The sequence below is a fragment of the Phyllostomus discolor genome, chromosome X, assembly GCF_004126475.2.
Source record: "Phyllostomus discolor isolate MPI-MPIP mPhyDis1 chromosome X, mPhyDis1.pri.v3, whole genome shotgun sequence".
Lineage (NCBI taxonomy): Eukaryota > Metazoa > Chordata > Mammalia > Chiroptera > Phyllostomidae > Phyllostomus > Phyllostomus discolor.
Window position 1 is genome coordinate 104,186,647 of NC_050198.1, and position 23,515 is coordinate 104,210,161.

General features: G+C 37.0%; 1 protein-coding gene and 1 pseudogene across 2 annotated transcripts in view; one reads left to right on the top strand and one right to left on the bottom strand.

Annotated features, from left to right (window-relative positions):
- DACH2 (dachshund family transcription factor 2) overlaps positions 1-23,515 on the top strand; it is a 448,371-nt gene that overhangs the window by 98,643 nt on the left and 326,213 nt on the right. The window lies entirely within an intron of this gene.
- Positions 8,934-9,053, bottom strand: LOC114505769 (annotated as a pseudogene).

Consider the following 23,515-nt stretch of genomic DNA (forward strand, 5'->3'; position numbering starts at 1 on the left):
ATTCATAGATTTTTATTTCAGAAGTTTGCTATTATGATTCTTAAGGTAGATAGCATTGGAGTTCACCTCTTCCTACCTCACCTCACCACACAGCATGGAATATGATGCTTATATTAGGCTGTGCAGTAACTGAAAGTGGATGCTTAGTACTTCTTTGTCGATTATTTTCGGGCATAAAATATATGTTTGTAACTCACAGATTTCTACGTTGAGATATGATTACCTAAGGAATATTCCGGAATGTTGGAGTGGTGATGGTCGCTGTAGGCTACATTTTACCCAGAGTGGGGAAAAATGTTTGTTTTACTGGGGAAAAATTTCTCAAAAGTTTGTTTCACATTCTGAGAAATCAGGTTGTTCCCTAACTTGAAAAATATGTTATTGCTTTGTTCAAATCAAGGTGCAAATTTTTCCAAGTAATGTGTATCCATCTAGAGCTCAACCTAAAATTAGGGCCATTTGTAGCAAGGCTCCCTGCGTGGCCTCCTCTGTCAGCATTTTGAGAAAGGATGTATTTGCACACATGCAACCTTTTGTAAACTTGCAGTTTGCTGAGAGTAGCAACAAAAGACCTATTTTAGAGATTCTTATTCTGCATATTTTAATATACAGTCATCTCAGAACACTTAATGAAGAAACTTAAAGGAACTAAATTGTACTTCCTAAAGTAAAATAAACTTTTACTTTGAAAAAGAATATTGCATCACGGTGATTGACAAAAGGGTATTTCTAATTCTGTACTGATAATGTTGAGGTTTAATGGGATTTCACTTTACTGGTCGAATTTCTCATGTAATGTTACTTTTATTTTAATCATGAAAGACCCTTATTTTTTTAAAAAAAATTCCTTCATAAAGTACCAGTTTTTTTAATTACAAAAATTTACCCATGTAATAAAAATAACCAAAATAATAAGCCCCGGCTGGTGTAGCTCAGTGGATTGAGCGTGGGCTGCGAACCAAAGTGTCGCAGGTTCGACTCCCAGTCAGGGTACATGCCTGGGTTGCAGGCCATGACCCCCAGCAACCGCACATTGATGTTTCTCTCTCTCTCTCTTTCTCCCTCCCTTCCCTCTCTGGGAATAAATAAATAAAATCTTAAAAAAAAAACAAAATAAAATCTTACTGGCTCATCTGAATTTAACTTCTCAGTGACTCTATAATTCAATATTTGACTATAGTAATCTTAGGGTGTGTTACATGAAAACTGTACCGTGCTAACTTTTCTGCTCATTCAGTTTTCTATGGTTAGACTAGGCTTGGGGGGTTGCACACCCCATATACTCACTGTACAGATGATGTGTTGTGAAATTGTGTACTTGAAACCTGTATAATTTTGTTAACTAGTGTCACCCCAATGAAGGCAATAAAAATAAAAGTAATTAAAATGGAACAAATATTTAGCCTCATCTAAGAGAAGTTTTCTTTCCATCTGAAAGAATGCAAATGTTAATGTCAGTATTGTGAGCAATGTAATATAAATGAATTCCTTTAGTGCTTCCTGTATTAAGGAAGTTAGGAAAAAGGAGAAAGAATACAAGGTATATGGTATATATGATGTATCTTGTCCTTCAAATGTTGATGCAACATCAAATTTAAGAATGGTGAGAGAAGTAATGATCATAAAGCATATACAAGCATCTGTTATGGGTGGCTTTTAATTAATTCAGTCATGGAAAATTTGGACACAGGAAAGGAGAGGATGAAAATTATTCTCTATATTCTATAATATTAACAAAACACATCATAGAAATTTCCTAAAGTTTTCAACTGCAACAGATAAACATAACACCATAATTTTCTTTGTTTTTTACCCGTGCGAAATAAAGATGAATAAATATATTATTGAAGGTGTTTTGGTTTGTAAAACCTTGCCTTCTTACATCCGTGCTAAAAATATTCTTGAAATATAAAGTTATTCTTGAAATATATGGAAACTGCCCTGTGGTCAATGATAGTCTTAACTACCTGTCAATCAAAAGCAGAAGTTTGTTGAGACATTTAATTACAAGATAATGTAGTCATCAGAATGTCGTTGTGGTGACTGACAGCTCATTTTGGACTGAAAGCCGCCGCCTCCCCTGAGGTCAGAGATGTTCCGAGGTTAACTTAGTAATGACAAGTCCTTTATTATCACATTATGCCATTGAAAAAAATTGCAATTATCTTAATAAATCAATAACAGTAATACAATGACAGTCATAATTGCATAATGTACAACTTGTCAACTGCATTTGTGTTACACGGTTGGAATTTTTTATTTTATCCATATACCTGCACTGTGGTAATTGTTCCGGAGATGGCATAGACAAAGAAAAACTTCTGAAATGTTTCAAAAGCCATGTCCATCCTTATGTGAGGCCAGTGTAAGGATAAGTGGTACCATTTATTCTTCTGCCCTCCTGTTTCTCTTCAGCTATTATAAATAGAGAGGATTAGTAATTACCACCTGATCCCGTGTTAACATCCTTATTACTTCACCAAACTTTGTCATTTTGGGGGGGGCTTAAATGTCTTCTACTTAATTCATTCAGATAAACGAAGGAAAAAGGACTTGATTTTACTTTTTTTCTCTTTTCTTTTACTCTAACCCCCCTCACATTCTGAGAGAACACATTATCTTTAGTCAAACATTTTGCACAATTTTTTAAAGATTTTATTTATTTATTTTTAGGGAGGGAAGAGGGGTAGAGAGAGAGACAGACAGACAGACAGACAGACAGGCAGACAGACATCAATGTGCGGTTGCTGGGGGTTATGGCCTGCAACCCAGGAATGTACCCTGGCTGGGAATCGAACCTGGGACACTTTGGTTCCCAGCCCGCGCTCAATCCACTGAGCTACGCCAGCCAGGGTCACAATTTTTTTAGAATAGATCCACTTTCATGTTAAAATGAATGATCGTGTCAGTAATTACTTCCAAGTAGTCAAAGATACAGTTTTAGTGTTTAGATTAACCTAAACAGCTGTGTAGACACAACCTTTGATTTTCTAACTTTGTATAACCTAGAAAATAGGTCTCTTTAGTATCTGACTTCTTTCTGCTGTCAAATATTCCAGCTGGCCTACAATAATTTCATGGAGGGTAGACTTTTCCACAAGTAGATTAATAATGGATTTCTGTGTGGAATGATCTGGCCATGAGTGTGCACTTGGCGATTGACACTGATTTACATAGAAAGTCTGTGACAAAATGTCTGGAAGACTACTGTTTCCATTGATCTGAATTACAGAGAATTCATTGTATGCTTTGGTGAATCTTCTACTGGAATTAGAAAGCACCTTCCATCGTGGTGACATGTTCTTTCTCTTTAGATTTTCTTGCAACTCTTTCTATCTTCTCTTGGCTGTGTTGAAAAACTCCTCACTATGCTAGGGACAAAAGTGTTTTCTGCTTCGTATCCAAAGTCAGAAAGTTTACCCAAGTCATTGACTGGGCCATGAAATTAGTAACTGTTAAAGATCTGATTTCTTTAAGAGAGGTTCGAAAGTAGTCCAAAATAGCTATATGTATATATGTCAGGAAGCTTGTATTGTTGTTGCTTTTTTACTCAGTGGAGAGAAGGAATGAGCTAAAGGCAAGTATATTTTAGGGGACACTAAAAGAATTGTGGGAACTCATGGGTAGCATGGTTGTGAATTGATGGTGTTTTACACATTTATAAAGGATACGAATGATAATGACCAGCAATACTTGCTGAGGCAAGTGTACCATGTTCCTGGTACTGATTTCAGAACATCACACGCACATTGGGTCCACCCAAAATATACGAGGGAGGTACTAAAATTGTCTGCATTTTGCAGATGAAGAAACTGAGGCACGCACAGGGTAAGTAGCTTGCTTCATGTTACACAATTAGTATGTTGTAAAGGTGGAATTTAAACCCAGATGGTCTGGGTTCAGCACCTATATTCTTAAACCACTAAGGCTATCCTAGACAATACACTGTAAAGAGCACTGGAATGAGAACCAGGAGGCCTAGAGGCTAGTCTTATGTTACTGATACTGAGTAGTCCCAAAATCTTGCACAAAGTCATTCACTGGTCCCAAGTTTCCTCATGGGCAAACCGCACAACTTCAGGGTCCTCTAACCTGGGTTGTGAGAGTTTCAAAAGGAGGCTTATTCTTTTGGCATTCACTCCTTGCCCGTCCACTTTGTTTCAATGTGTAACATTTGTTATGTTGGCTGTAGAGGGCTTGGAGGAATAGAGATTTTGGTTCAATTGTCTACACTGTCCAAAGGTGTAATAGGCTCCTTCATGCATGTAGTGCGAGTATCGTCAGTGGGGATGTGCACGTGGAGGTTGGATAACCACAGGGTCGGATGCTTAAGACAGGACTCAAGTATCAATTATACAACAGGTAGGCTGGAAGACTCACTCCCCCAGCTTTCCTGAGGTATGATTGACAAATAAAAATTCTGTACGTTTGTTTTACATAATGTAATATTTAAGATATACAGCACATTTTAATATATATACATACACAGACTTTTTTAAAAAAGTTTTATTTATATTTTATTAATTTTATTGGGATGACATTGGTCAATCGCATAATACAGGTTTCAAGTGTACAATTCTATGATGCGTCATCTGTATTTTGATTGCACTGTTTTCTCACCACCCAAAGTGAAGTCTTCTGCCACCATATATTTGACCTCCTTTACCTGTCACTGTCCCCAATCCCCCTTGCCTCTGGTAACCACCATATGGTCGTCTCTATGAGTTGTCGTTTGTTTGTTTTCTGTTGCTTGTCCATTTGTCGCCGTCAACATTTAATGCTTTCTTTACCCTGAGGTCTTGCGATTCTACGAATCCCATCAACATCTCATTCACTCGTTTAACAAAAACAACCTGTCTACAGCTACATTGAAGCCTATACCTATACGATTATGTGAATATAACACATACATTTTTCTTTAAAAACCTGATTTACAATATTAATCTTGCATGCATTTCACTTATTTAAAGAACTTATAGATGTTCTAGTTCTAAATAAGATAAAAGGTAAGGGGAAATTTTGCTTCTTTGAAAACGAGGCATGGTTAGAATGAATAAAAACATTGATTTTTAGCTTAATATGGCATTATGCAGAAGGCTTCAGATATCTCCTAAGCAGATATTTTGGAATGGAGCATATTCCAAGCAGGAGAAATGACATAAAGCACTGGGGTGAGTCATGCTCCCTTGAAACTTCCTTTCTCAAACCTCAATTATAAACAACTGAGTGGCATTTAGTCCCCAGTGGCTGCCCTTGGACCAAGGCCCAGGGCTCTGCCCCTGATTTGTACCCTGGGTTTTGGGGTAGGCCAGAGGGATGGCTCTGGAAAAAAAAACAAAACACTGTCAACATTAGAATGAATACTCTACCCTTACTGCCTGTGAAGTCTTGGAGGTAATTTAGCTTTTTCAGATATCACATTCCTCATTTGAAAATAGGGGTAATGAGAGACCTGCCCCCTAGGGTTATTGTTAGAGTCAAAGGATTTAGCATGTGGGTCTTCTAGCTATCATTTTGTATCTATGTTCTTTGTGTTTTATTTTTAAGCTTTATTGAGGTATAATTGAAGAATAGGAAATGGAGACATTTAAGGTGTACACCTTGCTCTTGTGTGGTTTTTATAAGATTTTATTTATTTATTTTTAGGGAAGGGAAAGAAGGGAGAAAGAGAGAGAGAAAAACATCAATGTGTGGTTGCCCCACATGCACCCCCTACTGGGGATCTGGCCCACAACCCAGGCATGTACCGTGACTGGGAATTGAACCAGTGACCTTTTGGTTCACAGGTTGGTGCTCAACTCACTGAGCCACACCAGCCAGGGTGATCCTGTGTGTTTTCTTTTTTAATATGTCCCAGCGTTGATATCAAAATGTGTTAGAAGATCAATGGTATATTTAAAGCTCTTATAATGTCAATATTATGACATGAATATCTGGTATGCAAAACATATAGCTTTCATGTCGATATACACTAGCTATCTATTCTCTAGGCACTTGCCAATGAGTTCTTGCTTAATTGAGTACTCCACAGCTTCCACCAAAATTTCAAGAGCAGTGAGTGAAATGAAGACAGACAGGTTGAGAGAGAGAGAGAGAGACAGAGAGACAGAGAGACAGAGAGACAGAGAGAGGAGGATGTATTAACCAGGTTTTGTTAATGCCATTTTTATATCAAGTTGTTTCAAGTAATGCCAAATTTATATCAATATACTAAAAAGTATACCTGTAATACACTGGGTTGGCCAAAAAGTTTGTTTTTTTCTGTTCGATGGCTCTATTACCGCTTAGTTGTCTTTAACTTCGTTCAAAACAACTTGTTAGATTGTATTGTGACAACTGTCTTATCAGTGTGTATTTTTAAAAATAATCAAAGTTGGTGAGTTTTTGTGTAGCCATTTTAATGTTGAAGATGGAAGAAAATATGCAACTTTTTGGCATATTATGCTTTATTATTTCAAGGAGGGTAAAAACGCAACCAAAATGAAAAAAAAAAGATTCATGCAGTATATGGAGAAAGTGCTGTGACTGAATGTGTCCAATGTGGTTTGAGAAATTTCGTGCTAGAGATTTCTCGCTGGACGATGGCCCAAGGTTGGGTAGATCAGTTGAAGTTGGCAGCAATCAAAGTGAGGCATTCATTGAGAACAATCAACATTCTACCACACAGGAGATAGCCAACATACTCAAATATCCAAATCTATGAAGTTATTGGTAGACATGAAAAATGTGTTGTTTATTTTATGGAAAAACTAAATGGACTTTATGGCCAACACAATATTATCTGATTATCCTTGAAAATACTCTTACCGAATTGTAATTTAATATTGGGGGCTCAACTTTTATTGAGGGTTAAATTGAGTTTTAGTCACATGGACAATAATTTTAAATTTATTTTAATGAAGTCATTTTTATAACTTGATTTTTTTATTATTTTAATTTAATTTTCATTTTTGCCATTTGATATTGTAAGGTTATTAAGCTATCACCTTGGTGCCATTTTGATGATGCCATTTACTACTCATCAATATTTTGTCATTTACAACTTGAGGCTGGAAGTCAAATCTTTCGTACAACATTTTCAACTTGGTGGAAGCATCATTATTTTCAACTGACTGGGTAAAACTCTGGGTTTAAAGAAATAAAATGTTGCGTTTAGGTAAATTCTTTAATTAAAATTTAAAGAATTTAATTAAAGAATTAAATTCTTTAATTAAGAGCAACGTTTTTTGCTTTACAGAGAGACTATTACAGTATAAGTGAGAAAATGACCCTAAGATGACACTAAATGATCACTGTCATCTTGGGTAAATTAGTTGTACTGAGCTTCAGTTTTCTTTTTTTTTTAAGATTTATTTATTTATTTTTAGAGAGGGAAGGAAGGGAGAAAGAGAGAGAAACATGAATGTGCGGTTGCTGGGGGCCGTAGCCTGCAACCCAGGCATGTGCCCTGGCTGGGAATCGAACCTGCGACACTTTGGTTCACAGCCCGAGCTCAATCCACTGAGCTACACCAGCCAGGGCAGAGCTTAATTTGTTTTAAGAATATCTACCTCACAAAGTTGGAGAACTTCACTAAATAAAACACGTAAAACATATATCGAGTGCTTATACGGGAATGGCTATTTTTGAAGAATTTGAATTCCCCACCTTCTCCAGGGGTCACTGTTTACCAAAAATGCAATGTGAACGGCACTCCTTGGCATTGAGCAGTCTTCAGTACTTGTTTAGAATTTTAAATTTGCTGCTTAAAGGACTTTTACTTTCTCCATAATAGAAAGGGAAATTTCAGGTGGGGTGTGTTCAGAACAATTCCACTAGCTCTACTTGTGAGTAATGAAGAAGCCAAATGAAGGCAATAACAATCAATTCATTTATCAGACATTTTTCAAGAGTTGGCAATGTACCAGGCCACTGAAATCTGCGTAAGTGGATGAAAATAAAATATGTATTTGAATCTAAGTAAACACTCTCAGGAATAAAATCATACAATTGCTTTTTAAACTTAGGGTTCTCTGATATTAGATACAAATGAGCTAAGAGATCTGGAAATCTTTGTTCCTTCCCTCCACTTAGGACATGTGGCCAATATTCCTTCAGTTATCACTATGAAATGTTGAGCGTTTCCGAAATGGGTGGTGAAACTTGAAAGGAAATATTAAATATAAATACCCTCTTTCTAATCACTTGCACATTCCTTTTCACCAAGACATACAATTTCAACTAATCTTCCTCCCCCGCCATGTTTTGTGAGAAAAACAAATGTTAGATTGAGATTCCTGTTGAATTTTCAACTGATACTTAATCCCCAATGAATCTATGTTATTTACTAAGTGACCATATGAAGTTGTCCAGAATGGCTGAAATTTTCCTCTGCTCCTGCCACAGAGTATAAAACTATAATGAGTGTAACAAACAAGATCAGGAAAAAAAACCCAGTAAGGCACCCATTAGAGCTTTTCAGTGGTTTTGGTTACTTCAGAATTTTCACTGCTTAAGAGGCAGAAGAGACATCATAGATCATTCAGTTTGGCCTTTCATTTTACAGATAAGGAAACAAAATCTTGGAAAATGAAATGACTTGCCTTTGGTAGCTCAAATATTTAGTAGTAGCCATTGTAACCTACTTTTTGAGATATAACCCAGTAACTTTGAGGTGCAACAAGCTTATTCTCGTTTTTTTTTTTTTCCTTAAGATTTTTTCATTTATTTTTAGAGATAGAAGGGAGGGAGAAAGAGAGAGAGAGAGAAACATCCATGTGTGGTTGCTGGGGGTCATGGCCTGCAACCCAGGCATGTGCCCCGACTGGGAATCGAACCTGCGACACTTTGGTTTGCAGCCCGCACTCAATCCACTGAGCTACGCCAGTCAGGGCTTCAGTTTTTCTTTATTATTTGTTTACCTTCATGACTATAAGGGATAAGTGGAGCACATTTTTCTTTTGAAATCACATGAAATTATCATTTCAGTAGTATCTGCATTTGCATATTTCAATTAGCAATAATCGCGCCTCGGATAAACCTCATTGGCTACGACACTGCCACTGCGCAAAGCTGCATTTGCATATTTCCAAGTCCTCCTTAAAATTTATTGCCTTTTTGCATTCTCATTGTACAATGCTTGTTTTTTTCTTCCTCCTTTGCAACTTTGTTTCTCTGTTAGTTTTCTTACTTTTTCCCTTCCTCATTGGAAATATTTACAATAACTACATATTAAAACAGCATTGCATTCACACCCAGCTATGGTAATTTTGTCGTTTTAATCTGACTCTGTAGCGAGCAATCTTTTCCCTTTGGTAATGGATGTTTTAGAAGAACTGAAGGGTAGAAATACCAGTTATATGCTGTGTATTAAGCTTCTGGGGAGAGAAGCATGTATTGTACTTTTGGAATTATTATTAATCTAATGTGATATTAAGAACATCTCATTGGGAGAGTCATTCACATGAAGAATTTCACTTCCATAGGTGATCAACCAGAAAGTGAACATTACAGGTAAAATAACGAAAAGTGCTTAGTTAAATCAAATTTTTGAATAGTTCTAAGAAATCTATTGAAGTAAATCACTTGCAGCTCTGCTTTTCTTAATCAGAAAAGTCTTGGAGCTTTTTTCTGTTTATCTCCCAAGATGAACAAAATTGTGTGAATGTGTTTATTTCAGCTGAAGTTGGGAATAAAAAAAAAACTCAGAAACAAAAATGGCCTTTGATCTTGAGGCCTGCGTCTTAGACTTAGCTTTTTACTCATCCGCCTTTAATTCTTGAACTGCAATTAGATATAAACTTTTTTTTCCTCTTGTCCCCACTTTCCTTCTTGCTCTTTAGGAACGGTTGGGTGGAGAGGTCACCATTTTATCCATCTCTAGTACTCTGATGGATAGAGCTATTAAATAAAGGCAAACGGTAACTCTTTATTATCTGCCTGCCTCATTTCTGCTCTCTGCCTCAGAGAATAGTTGCATTGAAGATCATAGTGTTATTGAAAGCTCCTGAAAAATAGTAACTGGTTTGGCTACTCAAACAATGATACAATTCCTTGGCAAAACAGGTCTATTGTGTATGGATGGATGGGGAGGGCTATTCACCTCGAGGTACTGAAATGTTGTGATGGAGCTGGAGAAATGATACAGAAATTCTTGCTCTAACATAGTTGCGAAACAGTGGTATTCATAAAGAAACACCAAGAGCATCTATATGATAAATACACTTATAATTAGTGAGATCATTAGCATGGACAAAGTATACTTTAATATCCACAAAGAAGTCCTTAAGCTAAGCAGTTAGCTTCACTCTGATGGGGGAAAAAAAAACAACAAAATGAGCTATGTACAGCTGAGTAGGCTTTTCAGAGTCTCCAAGGAGGTGACTTGTGTGTTGATGGCCAGTGGGGGTGGCTGGGTGAAATAATTACTTAACAGCGTGTAAACAATGTGAGACGTGAAGTAGCTTCCCCCGCCTTCTCCTCTGCCCCCTTTTTCATTGAGTGAGTTTCTTGTCGCGATGGCTCCACGGGGACAGGCAGCAGAGAAATTTGATTAAATGGATGCCTGGGGTCATGACCCTGTCTAAACATGGTACAGCTCTCAGCATTAATCAAAGGAATTTTTTTTTTAGTTCAAAAAAAAAATTCTGACCTTGCTGTATATTAGTATTAGTGAGCTTCGGACTTGGTTCGGCCTGAGTCGGGAGGGGTCTGTGTAAATCTGTGTGAATACTGTGTGCAGGAAAACAACGGAAAAAGAGGCTGTCTTCAAGGACAATAGAAAACTCTAATATTATCTTCAATCATGTTAAGGGATTTTCATTTGACGATAGACTATCACTAGCCAGAGGGATCTGGAGCTCCGTTAGAATTCACTAGGACTCATTTCTTGCAAACCACTGTTGACATTGATCTGAGCATTCAGAAGATATTTATAGCATTGTAGTTGGTGTGGAACTCCCGTGTTCTGGAATGCTCTTGGAATGATTTTATTTGAGGGCAGCATTTGAAAGCTGATCTTCTTGGAAAACAGAGAAAACTACGTGCTGGGTAAGAGAACAGCTAAAAGAGTGGTCATTGGTGACTCAGATAAGGGAAAGCCCAATGAAATTTTTGTCATCAGGCATGTGCCCTTGTATTAAGCAGAATATCAGCTTCAATATTCTTGTCTTTAATCCTTGTTTGAACAAAGGGAACAGATGTGATCTAGTCAGAAAGCTATTTCCCTATAGGAATTGACTTTAGCCGAGTATACAATTGATTTCAGGTCATCAATATCTTATTTCTTCTAAATAAGAATCTGTTGGGGACTGTGGACTTGCTTACTTCAAAAATCTTCATTAACTACAAATAACAGGTAAGGTGCTCTCAGTTCATTGTAGCTCAGTCAAATATTTGTGCTGTCAATCGTTATTGAGCTGGTTTTTTAAATAATATCGGCCCATTGTATTGCCTGCCTTAGCTAACGTGACACAGGGAATATAAATACAACTTTATCTGAGTGATTGAACTCTTAGGCCCTCAGAATCGTGTTTGTCACCAATCGTGATTGTCTGGCAATACAGATAAAGCTACTAGGGGGTCCAACAGGTCACATGTGGCTCAGGATGGCTATGAATGCAGCCCAACACAAGATCGTAAATGTACTTAACACATTATGAGATGTTTTTGTGATTATGTACAACAGTGTATTCAATGTGTGGCCCAAGACCACTCTTCTTCCAGTGTGGCCCAGAGATGCCAAAAGTTTGGACACTCCCATGAGGCTCTCTCCTTAGAGAAGCACGGTCTTACTGTGTCTCAGAATATGCTGGGAAATTAGTGAGACTTTACAGATCAAGAATAATTTTATTGTAACACTTCTTAATAATTTAAACACATTTTTCTCTTAATGATAGGCTATAATTAAATAATTGGCGTGAATTATTCTAGCTAATTGAGTTTTCGATAATGGAGGTATTTAATTTGGGGTTTCCCTGGATGGCAGTGGATGAAGTACATGTTTACCTGTTTGTGTGAAGTAAGCAGACTTGTTACAATATTGTGAGTCGATAAATATGGATGCTAAGAAATGTGCAAGCGGAAAGAACCCCTCCCTTGAGGGGAAAGGATTAATTTAGTGACTGGAGGGGAATTCTTTAGATTGGTTAGATCATGACCGTGTGGATTCTGTTTCTAGTTCATGACTGCAACAGCTACAGAGAGCATACTTTCAAATGGACACAGACCATTCTAAATTAGGATACTATTTACTCATGATTTTGTACTTCCAAAAACCGCGACTTCACTGTCACTTTGAGAATGGGGAAGGGGGAGGGAGTGTATTTTGCACTCTAGAATTATGATTCAAACTGGTTGTATTGTAAAAAATAGTACACCAGGATTGTATTTGAAAGCTACTTTCAAAGCGTGTCCATTCACCATGGAGTCTGCACATATTGGTGCAAACAGGTTTCACTAGCACACATGATCGGGCAAAAGGTTTAACAAGTTACTACTGTTGGGACAGATACAAGAGGTAAGGCTGGCCCTGGCTGGCGTAGCTCAGTGGATTGAGCACAGACTGCGAACCCAAGGGTCGCCGGTTTGATTCCCAGTCAGGGCCCATGGCTGGGTTACAGGCCAGGTCCCCAGTAGGGGGCCATGTGAGAGGCAACCACACATTGGTGTTTCTCTCCTTCTCTTTCTCCCTCCCTTCCCTCTCTCTAAAAATAAATAAATAGATAGATAAAACGTTTCTATGGATTGTCCATAATTTTTTACCATCAAGCGTCTGCTTTCCCTCACAATTAAAAATCATATATTCATATTCAAATACCTATCATAGGTGACAAACCTTTCAAACAGCCATGTGCATGTGATGTGTGGGATTTGGAGGAGTAGAGACATGAGACAATTTCAGGATGCGACCCTTCTCAGTCAGGCAGGTGCTTGTATTACTGGTGATGCATGTGCAGGGTGAGCTCTCCAAAGCGCTGGGAGGTCCCGAGCCATCAGGAAAAAAAAAAAGGTTTTGAAATACATTTCCATTCTGCACTTGTAAGATTCCTTTGGAAAAGATTTTCACCACCTGGGAGTTTTCGGTTGAACACGTATTTCACCTGAAAATTAAACTTAAGTAAAAGCTCACACTTGCCTGAAATATCTGGTAACTAAGATTGCACTGTCAAATGTTGATAAAGTGTTTTAAGTTTATGCTTCTATAGTTACTGAGTGTGAGATCTAGGAAACCATGCAAGCGGTGGGTAAAATATTTATGACGTATTGGTATATGCACCTTAGCATTCTGATCTATTTATTTCTCACCGTAGTTTTTGTCACAAACAAAGTGATTTTATTTTGAAACTCCTTGATTTTCCAGGATCAGTGGTATCCAGCTAATAAATACAGCTTTCCAGGATATAAGTTATATCTAAAGATCATAATTGTTGGTATGGTCTCAGACTACCAGCTATTATATTTTTGTGTGAGTAGATGTAGTACTTAGCAGTGGATTTCAATAAGTACTTCAATCCAGAAAGAGTAAACGGAGGCAAATTTTGACTGCTGTTCCACCTTTACCACTAAACTCAATTTGTTAATCAGGGTCAATCTAAAAATTAATGATTATCCTATCTGTCTTTGGCTACTATTTTGTATATGTGTATTAAGGTAATAGATTAAGATCAGTTTAAGTTCTTTAAGGAAATGTTGACAATAGACACAGGGACCTAAGAAATCTCTTATCATCAGAGGTTTAGCTATGATAGTACCAATTTTGCTGAACTGAATGATTTTTGAAAACATATAGATTTGAATTCTGAGTAGCTTTTTGTCTTTTGTGTTTAGTTTAAAAGTAGTACACCAAAATTCCATAATGGCAGCTTAGAGAATTCCATCAATGCAACATTGCATATTAAACCTATATGTTTTACCCCATCAAATCTATAAGATCATATTTTGGAAAAATATATTGAGATTAAGAAAAGCATGGTTGTGTTTCTGCATATTACAGTTTGCCAGTGTTATGATTTTAAACAAGCTTTAAGTACTTATGCTTATTAGTTTTCATTGATGTGTTGTGACTAGTACTTGATAAATTGATATTATATCAACTCACAGCAAAAGGCAACATTAAGTAGATATTAACTTGTGACTTGTAATAGTCAAAATCCAGAGATAAACTGCTCTATGATGTAATGACTCCAACTTGTAGACTTCTAATATTTTCAACTTTTCCTTTATTATTTTGGTAGATCTCCAATTTTGGAGTACGTATACTTAGCAATGACCATTTAATCTCATTTCATGAATCTTCAAACAAAAGAAAACCTAAAAGATGAAGTCATTACATATGTTAAAATCATGCACACTTCAGAAAACAGTGAGCCTGCTGGGTAATTCCAAAAGGTCATGTCATTGAATGCCTGCATTTCACTGGAGGCAAAGTAAAATCATCATTGTGTGAATTGTCCAGTGAGTCTTTGGGAGTCTTTGGTCAATGACCTTCCTGACCTTCTCACACTCTTAACAGTAGCAAGTGTGGTCATGTAGTCTGAGCTGGGAGCAGAGTGGCCATAGTGAAGATGGCCTGAAAGCTGACAAAGTGCCCTTGATGGCCTCAACCAAAGAAGCCTGACATTCCTTTATATGCAACACTCGGTTGGATACTGATCAAAGAGCAGTGGATATTGGGGGGAGGGAATCATGAAATACACAATTCTGTAAGGTTAGTGTTAACCAAGTTTTTTTTGTCTTTTGCTAAATCTTTTACAATTCAACTGAAATGAACATAAATTTCTTGGGCACGATATGAAACAGCAAATCTCTTTCAAACGTGTGCCATCTCTCAAAGAACAGTTACAATTCCTGGTGAAATAAGAACTTATTCCTTATGACAGGGGTGTCAAACTCGTGTTCACTGGGGACCACATCAGCTTCGCATTTGCCTTCAAAGGGCTGAAATCATTTGAGGACTGTATAAATGTAACCACTCCTTAACTGTTAAGGAGTTGAAATTCCATTTGGCCCTTGGAAGGCAACCGCGAGGTTCATGTGGCCCCCAGTGAAAATGAGTTTGACACCCCTGCTTATAACATTGTTTCACAAGAAATCAGAGCAAGGAAAAATCACTGGCCCAGATAGGTCAACTTTCAAGTTTCACTTAGTAAGTGAGGTAGGTTTTATAGGCTTTCTATCCCCATATAGCAAATGAAACAAATTTCCTTTAGTCTTAGTGTAATCGTACTTGCTTTAGCAGAATATCAGTTATAACAGAAACTTATATCCCTTACTGTGTGCAGGCATTAACCTGAGCACGTTAATCTATTTTGCATTATTCCTATTTTACATGTGAGGAAACTGAGGCACAAGAAACTTGACTTACTTGCTCACATTCATGACTATTAAGTAGTGGAATTTTCTCAATAAAGTTGCCAATTCTGGCTGCAAATTCCATGCTCTTCTTCCTGGTACCGTAGAGCCTGCTAGGTTTGGGGCAAGTTTGCCAGGGAATCAGAAAAAGGGAAGAAAAGAATCTGAAGGTGATCTGCAAGAGTTTAAAAAATTCTCTCTGAAAGATACTATAAAAATGCTGGTGAGATGCAGACCCACTATGTGTACTTTTCCCCTTTCCCTCATGAAGTGAAATGAAACTCTAGGAAAGAGGGTTTGCATTTGGTTACTGGCTTATTCTTTATCCGGGAATGCAACTATCAATCAAATATCTGTATCAAATGGGAAAAGCATCTGCTTCTGTTGGAAAGGTTATTTAACTGATACGTAACTGAAACTAGTGATGGGGGGAGCTGTTTGACGTCTCTCCTTGTGTCTCAGATAATAAGTTTCTAACAAGAGTTGTTGACCAGGAAATTGGAGACTTAGTCCTATCAGCTGCTGGTGTAAGTATGTTTATAGCCTCAATTCCCATTTGTTTTATCTGTGCCGAGAACCGCAGGGTGACTTAGCGCCTAGTAAATTCTGACCTTACGGGCTTCTAATCCTATGTAAGGGAAGAAGTCTCCGTTTTTTAAAAGGCAGTATTTTGCTGCAGTCACCTGTCATCCACAGGAAAAGAGAGAATGTAGTCCAAGGAAAGGTCAAGAAAAACAGCCAAAGTGACAATGCCCTTGCCATATTAGGCATTCTGGTTTGGAGTCAAAGATTTCAAGAATAAGGGTATGGTCTTGAAGAATTTCACTGTGGCCTGGGAGGACATCGCAAAGATGAACAAGTGAAATTATTTGTACAAAAATGTTCATTATACTCACTATTATTTGTACAATAATGTTCATTATACTCACTATGTCATAGTAGCTGTGACGGTAAAACATATTTACTTGACTACTAGTCTGCAGTACACAATAATTGAGAATTTCCTTTAAATTATAAAAAAATATCAGTGTGAATAACATAATACAAAGTTTTGGATAGTGATTCTTCTGGTAGAAGTCGTTACTAGGCAGTCTCAGAAGGATTCTATGATGCTCAGTGGGAATTTTTAATTTATGAAATTCTAAATATTGAAATTGCTTAAAAGAAAGCCCTGGCTGGCGTAGCTCAGTGGATTGAGCATGGGCTGGGAACCAAAGTGTCGCAGGTTCGATTCCCAGCTAGGGTACATTCCTGGGTTGCAGGCCATAACCCTCAGCAACCGCACATTGATGTTTCTCTCTCTCTCTCTCTCTCTCTCTCCCCCCCCCTTCCCTCCCTAAAAATAATTAAATAAAATGTTAAAAAAAAGAAATTGCTTAAAAGAATAACAAGTGAGGGAGCATTATCAATATTCAGATAATCATTATTTCATTAGTTTTGTTTATTCTGTCTCTTGAAGTCTTTTCCTCTGATTAAGTGCAATTTGGGTTTTCCAAGGCCATAAAATAAGCGATGAATCACCCCCAAGTGTGGAACCGAAGTAGTCAGAAAGGACAATTTTATCTCTGTATGCTTCTCCACTCAGAAGGTGGGTGCCCTTGCATAACACACACCATTTCTTTAGCTTTACAGGCTTACTCACTCCAGGAGGTCGCTCTCTTTCTAATTAGATACACAGAATCCATTCAGCCGTTTGCGAAGTTCACAAGTTGATTCCCTCTCGCTCTTTCTCTTGGCTTCGCTGTCTCCAGCTAAACAATGAAAACAAAGATACAGTAGAATTCATTTTCTTATTATTGATTTCATGCACCAGCTACCAGCTGTTTGAGCTTGTTCATTTCTGGAAACCTCCGGGCAACTTTTTAAAAGTACTTTTCTTTGACCATCTGCTAAGTACAATTGGTTTAATAATTAAATACTCACCATCCGCTTTCAAAGAAACATAGAGGTCGCTTTTGCAGCTGAGAGATCAACATTTTGGATTCAAATGCATGGACAGGTTTCATTCCATGAATCGGTGTCAAATGCTTTGGCAGACTAGTACTGATCAGAGTTTATGCTAAGGGGAAAAGTCCCTTAATATTTATAACGTAAGCTTTCTTTTTTAAAAATTGTTGTTCAAATACAGTTGTCTCTACTCCCCCCCCACCACTTCACCCCACTCTACCCATCCCGCCTCCCACCCTCGATCCTACCCCCTTTGGCTTTGCCCATGGGTCCTTTATACATGCTCCTTGACAACCCTCCCCATTTTCCCCCCCATTATTCCTCCCTCCCTTCCCTCTGGTTACTGCCAGTTTGTTCTTTATTTCCATGTCTCTGGTTCTATTTTGCTTGCTTGTTTGTTTTATTGATTAGGTTCCACTTATAGGTGAGATCACGTGGTATTTGTCTTTCATCGCCTGGCTTATTTCACTGAGCATAATGCTTTCCAGCTCCATCCATGCTGTCACAAAGGGTAGGAGCTCCTTTTTTCCTTCTGCTGCATAGAATTCCATTGTGTAAATGTACCACAGTTTTTTGATCCACTCATTTACCGATGGGCACTTAGGCTGCTTCCAGCACTTGGCTATTGTACATAACGCTGCAATGAACATAGGAGTGCATAGATTCTCTTGAATTGTTTTGAGATTCTTAGGGTATAATCCCAGCAGTGGAATTGCCAGGTCAAAAGGTAGTTCTATTTTTAGTTTTCTGAAGAAATTTCATCCTGTTTTCCACAGGGGCTGCCCCAGTCTGCAGTCCCACCCACAGTGCACGAGGGCTCCCTTTTCTACATGGCGTTGCCAGTACTTGTTGTTTGTTGATTTGTTGCTCATAATCATTCTGACAGGTATGAGATGACAGCTCATTGTCGTTTTAACTTGCGTTTCTCTGATGATTAGTGATGGTGAGCATCCTTTCATATTGTCTATTGCCATCCGTATGTCCTCTTTGGAGATATGTCCATTTTTTTAATTGGATTCTTTGATTTTTGGGTATTCACTTGTACAAGGTCTATACAAATTTTGCATATGAATCCTTTATCAGATGTGTTGTTGGCAAATAGGTTCTTCCATTCAGTGTGTTATCTTTTCCTTTTCTTGATGGTTTTCTTTGCTGTGAAGAAATTTTTAGTTTGATAGAGTCCCATTTGTTTAGTTTTTCTTTTGTTTCCCTTGCCTAAGGAGATATATCAGAAAAAAAAAATATCGTTAGGGAACATGTCCGAAATATTACTGCCTATATTTTCTCCTAGGTGTTTTATATGCTCAAGTCTAAACTCTAAGTCTGATCCATCTTGAACCCTGACTGGTGTGGCTCAGTGGATTGAGTACTGGCCTGTGAACTGGGGAGTCATGGCTTTGTGACCCAGTGGGGGCCCGTGCCTGTGTTGTGGACCAGGTTCCTGGTGGGGAGTGCACAGGAGGTGACCACACGTTGATGTTTCTCTCCCTCTCTTTCTCCCTCCCTCCCTGTCTCTTTAAAAATAAATAAAAATATTTTTAAAATCCATTTTGAGTTTATTCTTATGTATAGGGTAGGAAGGTAGCCTAGTTTCATTTTTTTGCATGTGTCTGTCAAATTTTCCCAACACCTTTTATTGATTAAACCATCTTTATCTCATTGTATGTTTTTGACTCCTTTTCTTCTAATGTTAATGGACTATAAGGGCATTGGTTTATTTCTATACTTTCTAATCTGGTCCATTAATCTATATGTCTTTCTTTATGCCAGTACCATGCTGTTTTGATTACTGTGGCCTTGTAGTGTATTTTGATATAAGGTAGGCTGATTCCTCCACCTTTGTTCTTCTTTCTTAAGATTGCTGTGGCTATTCATTGTCTTCTGTGATTCCATATAAAGTTTTGGAATTTTTTTTTCTAGCTCTGTGAAATGCACCGTTGGTAACTTGATGGGAATTGTATTGAAACTACAGATCGCTTTGGGTATTACTAACATTTTAATGATATTAAATTCTTCCCATTCATGATCTCAGTGTATGCTTCCACTTGTTTGTATTTTCCTCAGTTTCTTTCTTCAGTGTCTTATAATTTTCCCAGTACAGGTCTTTTACATCCTTGATTAAATTTATTAGTAGGTATTTTATTCTTTTTGAAGCAATTGTGAATGTGATTATTTTCTTAGTTTACCTTTCTGAGGGTTTAGTATTGGCATATTAAAATGCATGTGATTCCTGCCTATTTACTTTGTATCTTGCTACTTTGCTGATTAATTCACTTATCAGTTCTGGCAGTTGGGTTTTTTTTTGGTGGAATCTTTATGGTCTACTATATACAGTATCATGTCATCTGTAAATAATGACAGTTATACTCCTTCCTTTCCAATTTCAATGCCTTTTATTTCTTCTTCTCAATGAAACCAAGAGGTGGTTCTTTGAAAAGATAAAAAAGATTGATAAGCCTTTAACCAACTCATCGAGAAAGAAAAAGAAAGGACCCAAATAATAAAATCAGAAATGAAAGACGGGAAGTCATAGCTGACAGCAAAGAAATGCAAAGATTGAAAGAAGATACTGTGAACAACTGTATCCCGACAAACTGGACAGTGTGGTCTCAATGGAAACATATGGTCTTCCTAGGAACATACAATCGTTCCAAAATTGAATCAGGAAGAATCAGAGCATCTGAATAGACAGATTGCAACTAGTGAAACTGAAGCAGTAATAAGAAAAACTTCCAATAAACAAAAGTCCTGGACTGGATGGCTTCACAGGTGGATTTTACCAAACATTTAGAGAAGAGATAACACTTCTCCTTCTCAAACTATTCCAAAAAATTCAAGAGGAGGGAAGACTTCCAAGCTCTTTTTATGAGGCCATAATTATACTAGTTCCAAAGCCAGATAAATACACAACAAAGATAGAAAGTTATAGGCCAATATCCTTGATGAACATAGATGCTAAAATCCTCAACAAAATATTAGCAAACCAGATCCAGCAACACATTAAAAAGGTCATACACTGCCCTGGCTGGAATAGCTCAGTGGATTGAGCTCGGGCTGCAAACCAAAGTGTTGCAGGTTCGATTCCCAGTCAGGGTACATGCCTGGGTTGCAGGCCATGACCCCCAGCAACCTCACATTGATGTTTCTCTCTCTCTTTCTCCCTCCTTTCCCTCTCTAAAAATAAATAAATACAATCTTTAAAAAAAAGTCATACACTATGATCAAGTGGGATTTATTCCAGTGATACGAGGTTGGTACAATGTCCGCAAATCAATAAACGTGATATACCACATAAAATGGAGAATAAAAGCCACCTGATTATATCAATAGATGCAGAAGAAGCATTTGATAAAATGCAGCACCGATTTAGGGCAAAACTCTCAAAAAAATGGGAATAAAGGAAACATATCTCAATGTAACAAAATCCATGTATGACAAACCCACTGCCGGCATCATACTCAATGGGCAAAAACTAGAAGCATTTTTCTTAAGAACAGGAGCAAGACAGGAATGTTCATTTTCACCAGTTACTCAACAGAGTATTGAAAGTTCTAGCCAACACCATCAATTTAAGAAACAGTGTTTTTCTCCACTTTATATTTTTGCTTCATTTGTTACAGATTACATGACCATATAAGTATGGGTTCATTTCTGGGCTCTGTAGTTCATTCCATTGATTTATGTGTCTGTTTTCGTCCAAGTACCATACTGTTTTTATTACTATAGCTTTGCAGTATAGTTTGCAATCACGAAGCATGATAAGTCTACATTTGTTTTTCTTTCTTAACATTGCTTTGGCTATTTGGGGTCTTTTGTGATTTCATACAAATTTTAGGATTCTTTATTCTAGTTCTGTGGAAAATGTCATTGTTATTTTGATAAAGATTACATTTTATCTGTAAATTGCTTCGTGTAGCATGGATATTTTAACAATATAAATTCTTCCAATTTATGATTACAGTATATATTTCCATTTGTTTGTGTCATCTGCAGTTTCTTTCATCAATGTCTTATAGTTTTCAAAGGACGTGTATTTCAGCTCCTTACTTAAATTTAATCTTAGGCCATTGGCTGGGTAGCTCAGTTGGTTACGTGGAACAACAAATCAATGTTTCTCTCTCTCATTCTCTTTCCCTTCCTCTGTCTCTCTAAAATCAATAAATTAAAAAATCCCCAGGCCTTTTAGCCTTTTTGTTGCAATTTTAATGAGATTGTGTTCTTAATTTTTCATTGTTCCTTCATTATTGGTGTATAGATATACAACAGATTTGTGCACATTAATTTTGTGTCCTACCACTTTTCGGAGTTCATTTATTCTAATACTTTTTTTGAGTCTTTCGTGTTTTCTATATAAAGTATCATGTCATGTGCAAACAGTGACAGTTTTATCTCTCCTTTTTCAATTTGGGTATGTTGTAATTTTTTTTCTTTCATGATTGCTGTGGCTAGAAATTCCATCAGTATGTTGAACAAAGTTGATGAGGAAAGGCTCATCATCCTTTCCTCATAGAGGAAAGGCTTTCAGCCTTCCAACATTGAGTAGAATATAGCCGTGAGCTTGTTGTATATGACTTTTATTATTTTGGATTGGTTCCAGCTATACCCACTTTGTTGAGAGTTTTAATTATAAATGGATGTTGAATTTTGTCATACGCTTTTTGTGCATCTATTGTGGTGATCATATAACTGTTACCATTCCTTTTGGTAAAGTCATATATCACATTGATTTATTTACTTATGTTGAAATATCAGTACATCCCTTGAATAAAACTCACTTGATCATGGTGTATGAACTTTTAAATGTATTGTCAAGTTGGTTTGCTAATATTTACTTGAGGGGTTTTTTTTTTTGCATCCATGTGTATCAGGGCTATTGGCATAGAATTTGTCTATTTCTGCAGTGTGTTCGTCTCATAATGATCATCTTTCTTACCAATTTTGTGCTTGCCATTAAAATATTTTGATCATGTAAAGATCCTATTGATATTGTCATGTTACATGGTAGTGAGGTAAATTTCAATATGCTGTGACAATGTGCCTTTCCTAACTCCAGCTTTATCCTAACATTTAAGCAGTTTTCAAATCTATATTATAACTGATTTTTAAAGGTTTTCAATAAAGACATCGTGCTCCTATTGGGTTTACCAAAGAGGTCATTTTTTTTCCCCATAAGATGGCTCTACTAGTGCCCAGTTGTCTTTAACTTCATTTGAAATAATTTTTGCTAGATTGTATTGATAGCTGCCATATCAGCGTACCTAAAAGAAATCACAATTGGTGAATTTTTGTGTAGCCATTTTAATATAGAAGATGGAAGAAAATAAGCAACACTTTTGGTGTATTATGCTTTATTATTCCAAGAAAGGTAAACACGCAACTGAGATGCAAAAAGAAATTTGTGCAGTGAAGGAGAAGGTGCTGGAATGTGTCAAAAGTGGTTTGCAGAGTTATGTGCTGGAGATTTCTCACTGGATGATGATCCACGGTCAGGTAAAAGTTGATAGTGATACAATCAAGACATTAATTGAGAACAGTCAACATTCTACGATGCTGGAGATAGCTGGCACGGTCAAAATATCCCAATCAATAAAGTTATTGGTGAAAATAAAAAGCGTGTTTTTTATTTTACAGAAAAAATCATATGGACTTTTTGGCCAACTCAATATTTAATAATAAACATACAGCATTGCTTTCAGTATTCTATCCTTTTAGCAAGAGGCGCAAATTAAAATTTTATCAATGACCATTAATTACAAAATTATCTTTGTCCCTGAAAACTTTCAGAAAATGGGATCTGCTATTTAATGTTTTGTTTATCTGAATGGAACACATATACATTTATACATACGTTTGCATTCTACACTAAATATTATGTTCGTCAGATGAAATGTTTAAACTACAATAGTATTTGAAGGATCTAAAGAAGCGCTTTGATTAGCAGGCCTTCCAAATTTACAAATGAATTTTATTTTCTACAATTTAAAAATTCCTTTTGGTACATGTGGTCTTTATAATTTTTATTTTAGCACTCAAAGATGATTGAAATGAGACATTCGTTTCTTTCCTATTAAAGGCATTTAAAGGAAATGATGCTTTTAGAAGAAATCAAGGCCTTGAACACCTTTGGGTTATCCCCCATTTATGTGTAAAACATTTATGGTCTGTCTGTTTTGTGTGACATTGCTGTTGGTTTTTTCAGTTTTGTTTCCTGAAGAGTGTAATAGGTAAATGGTGAGTG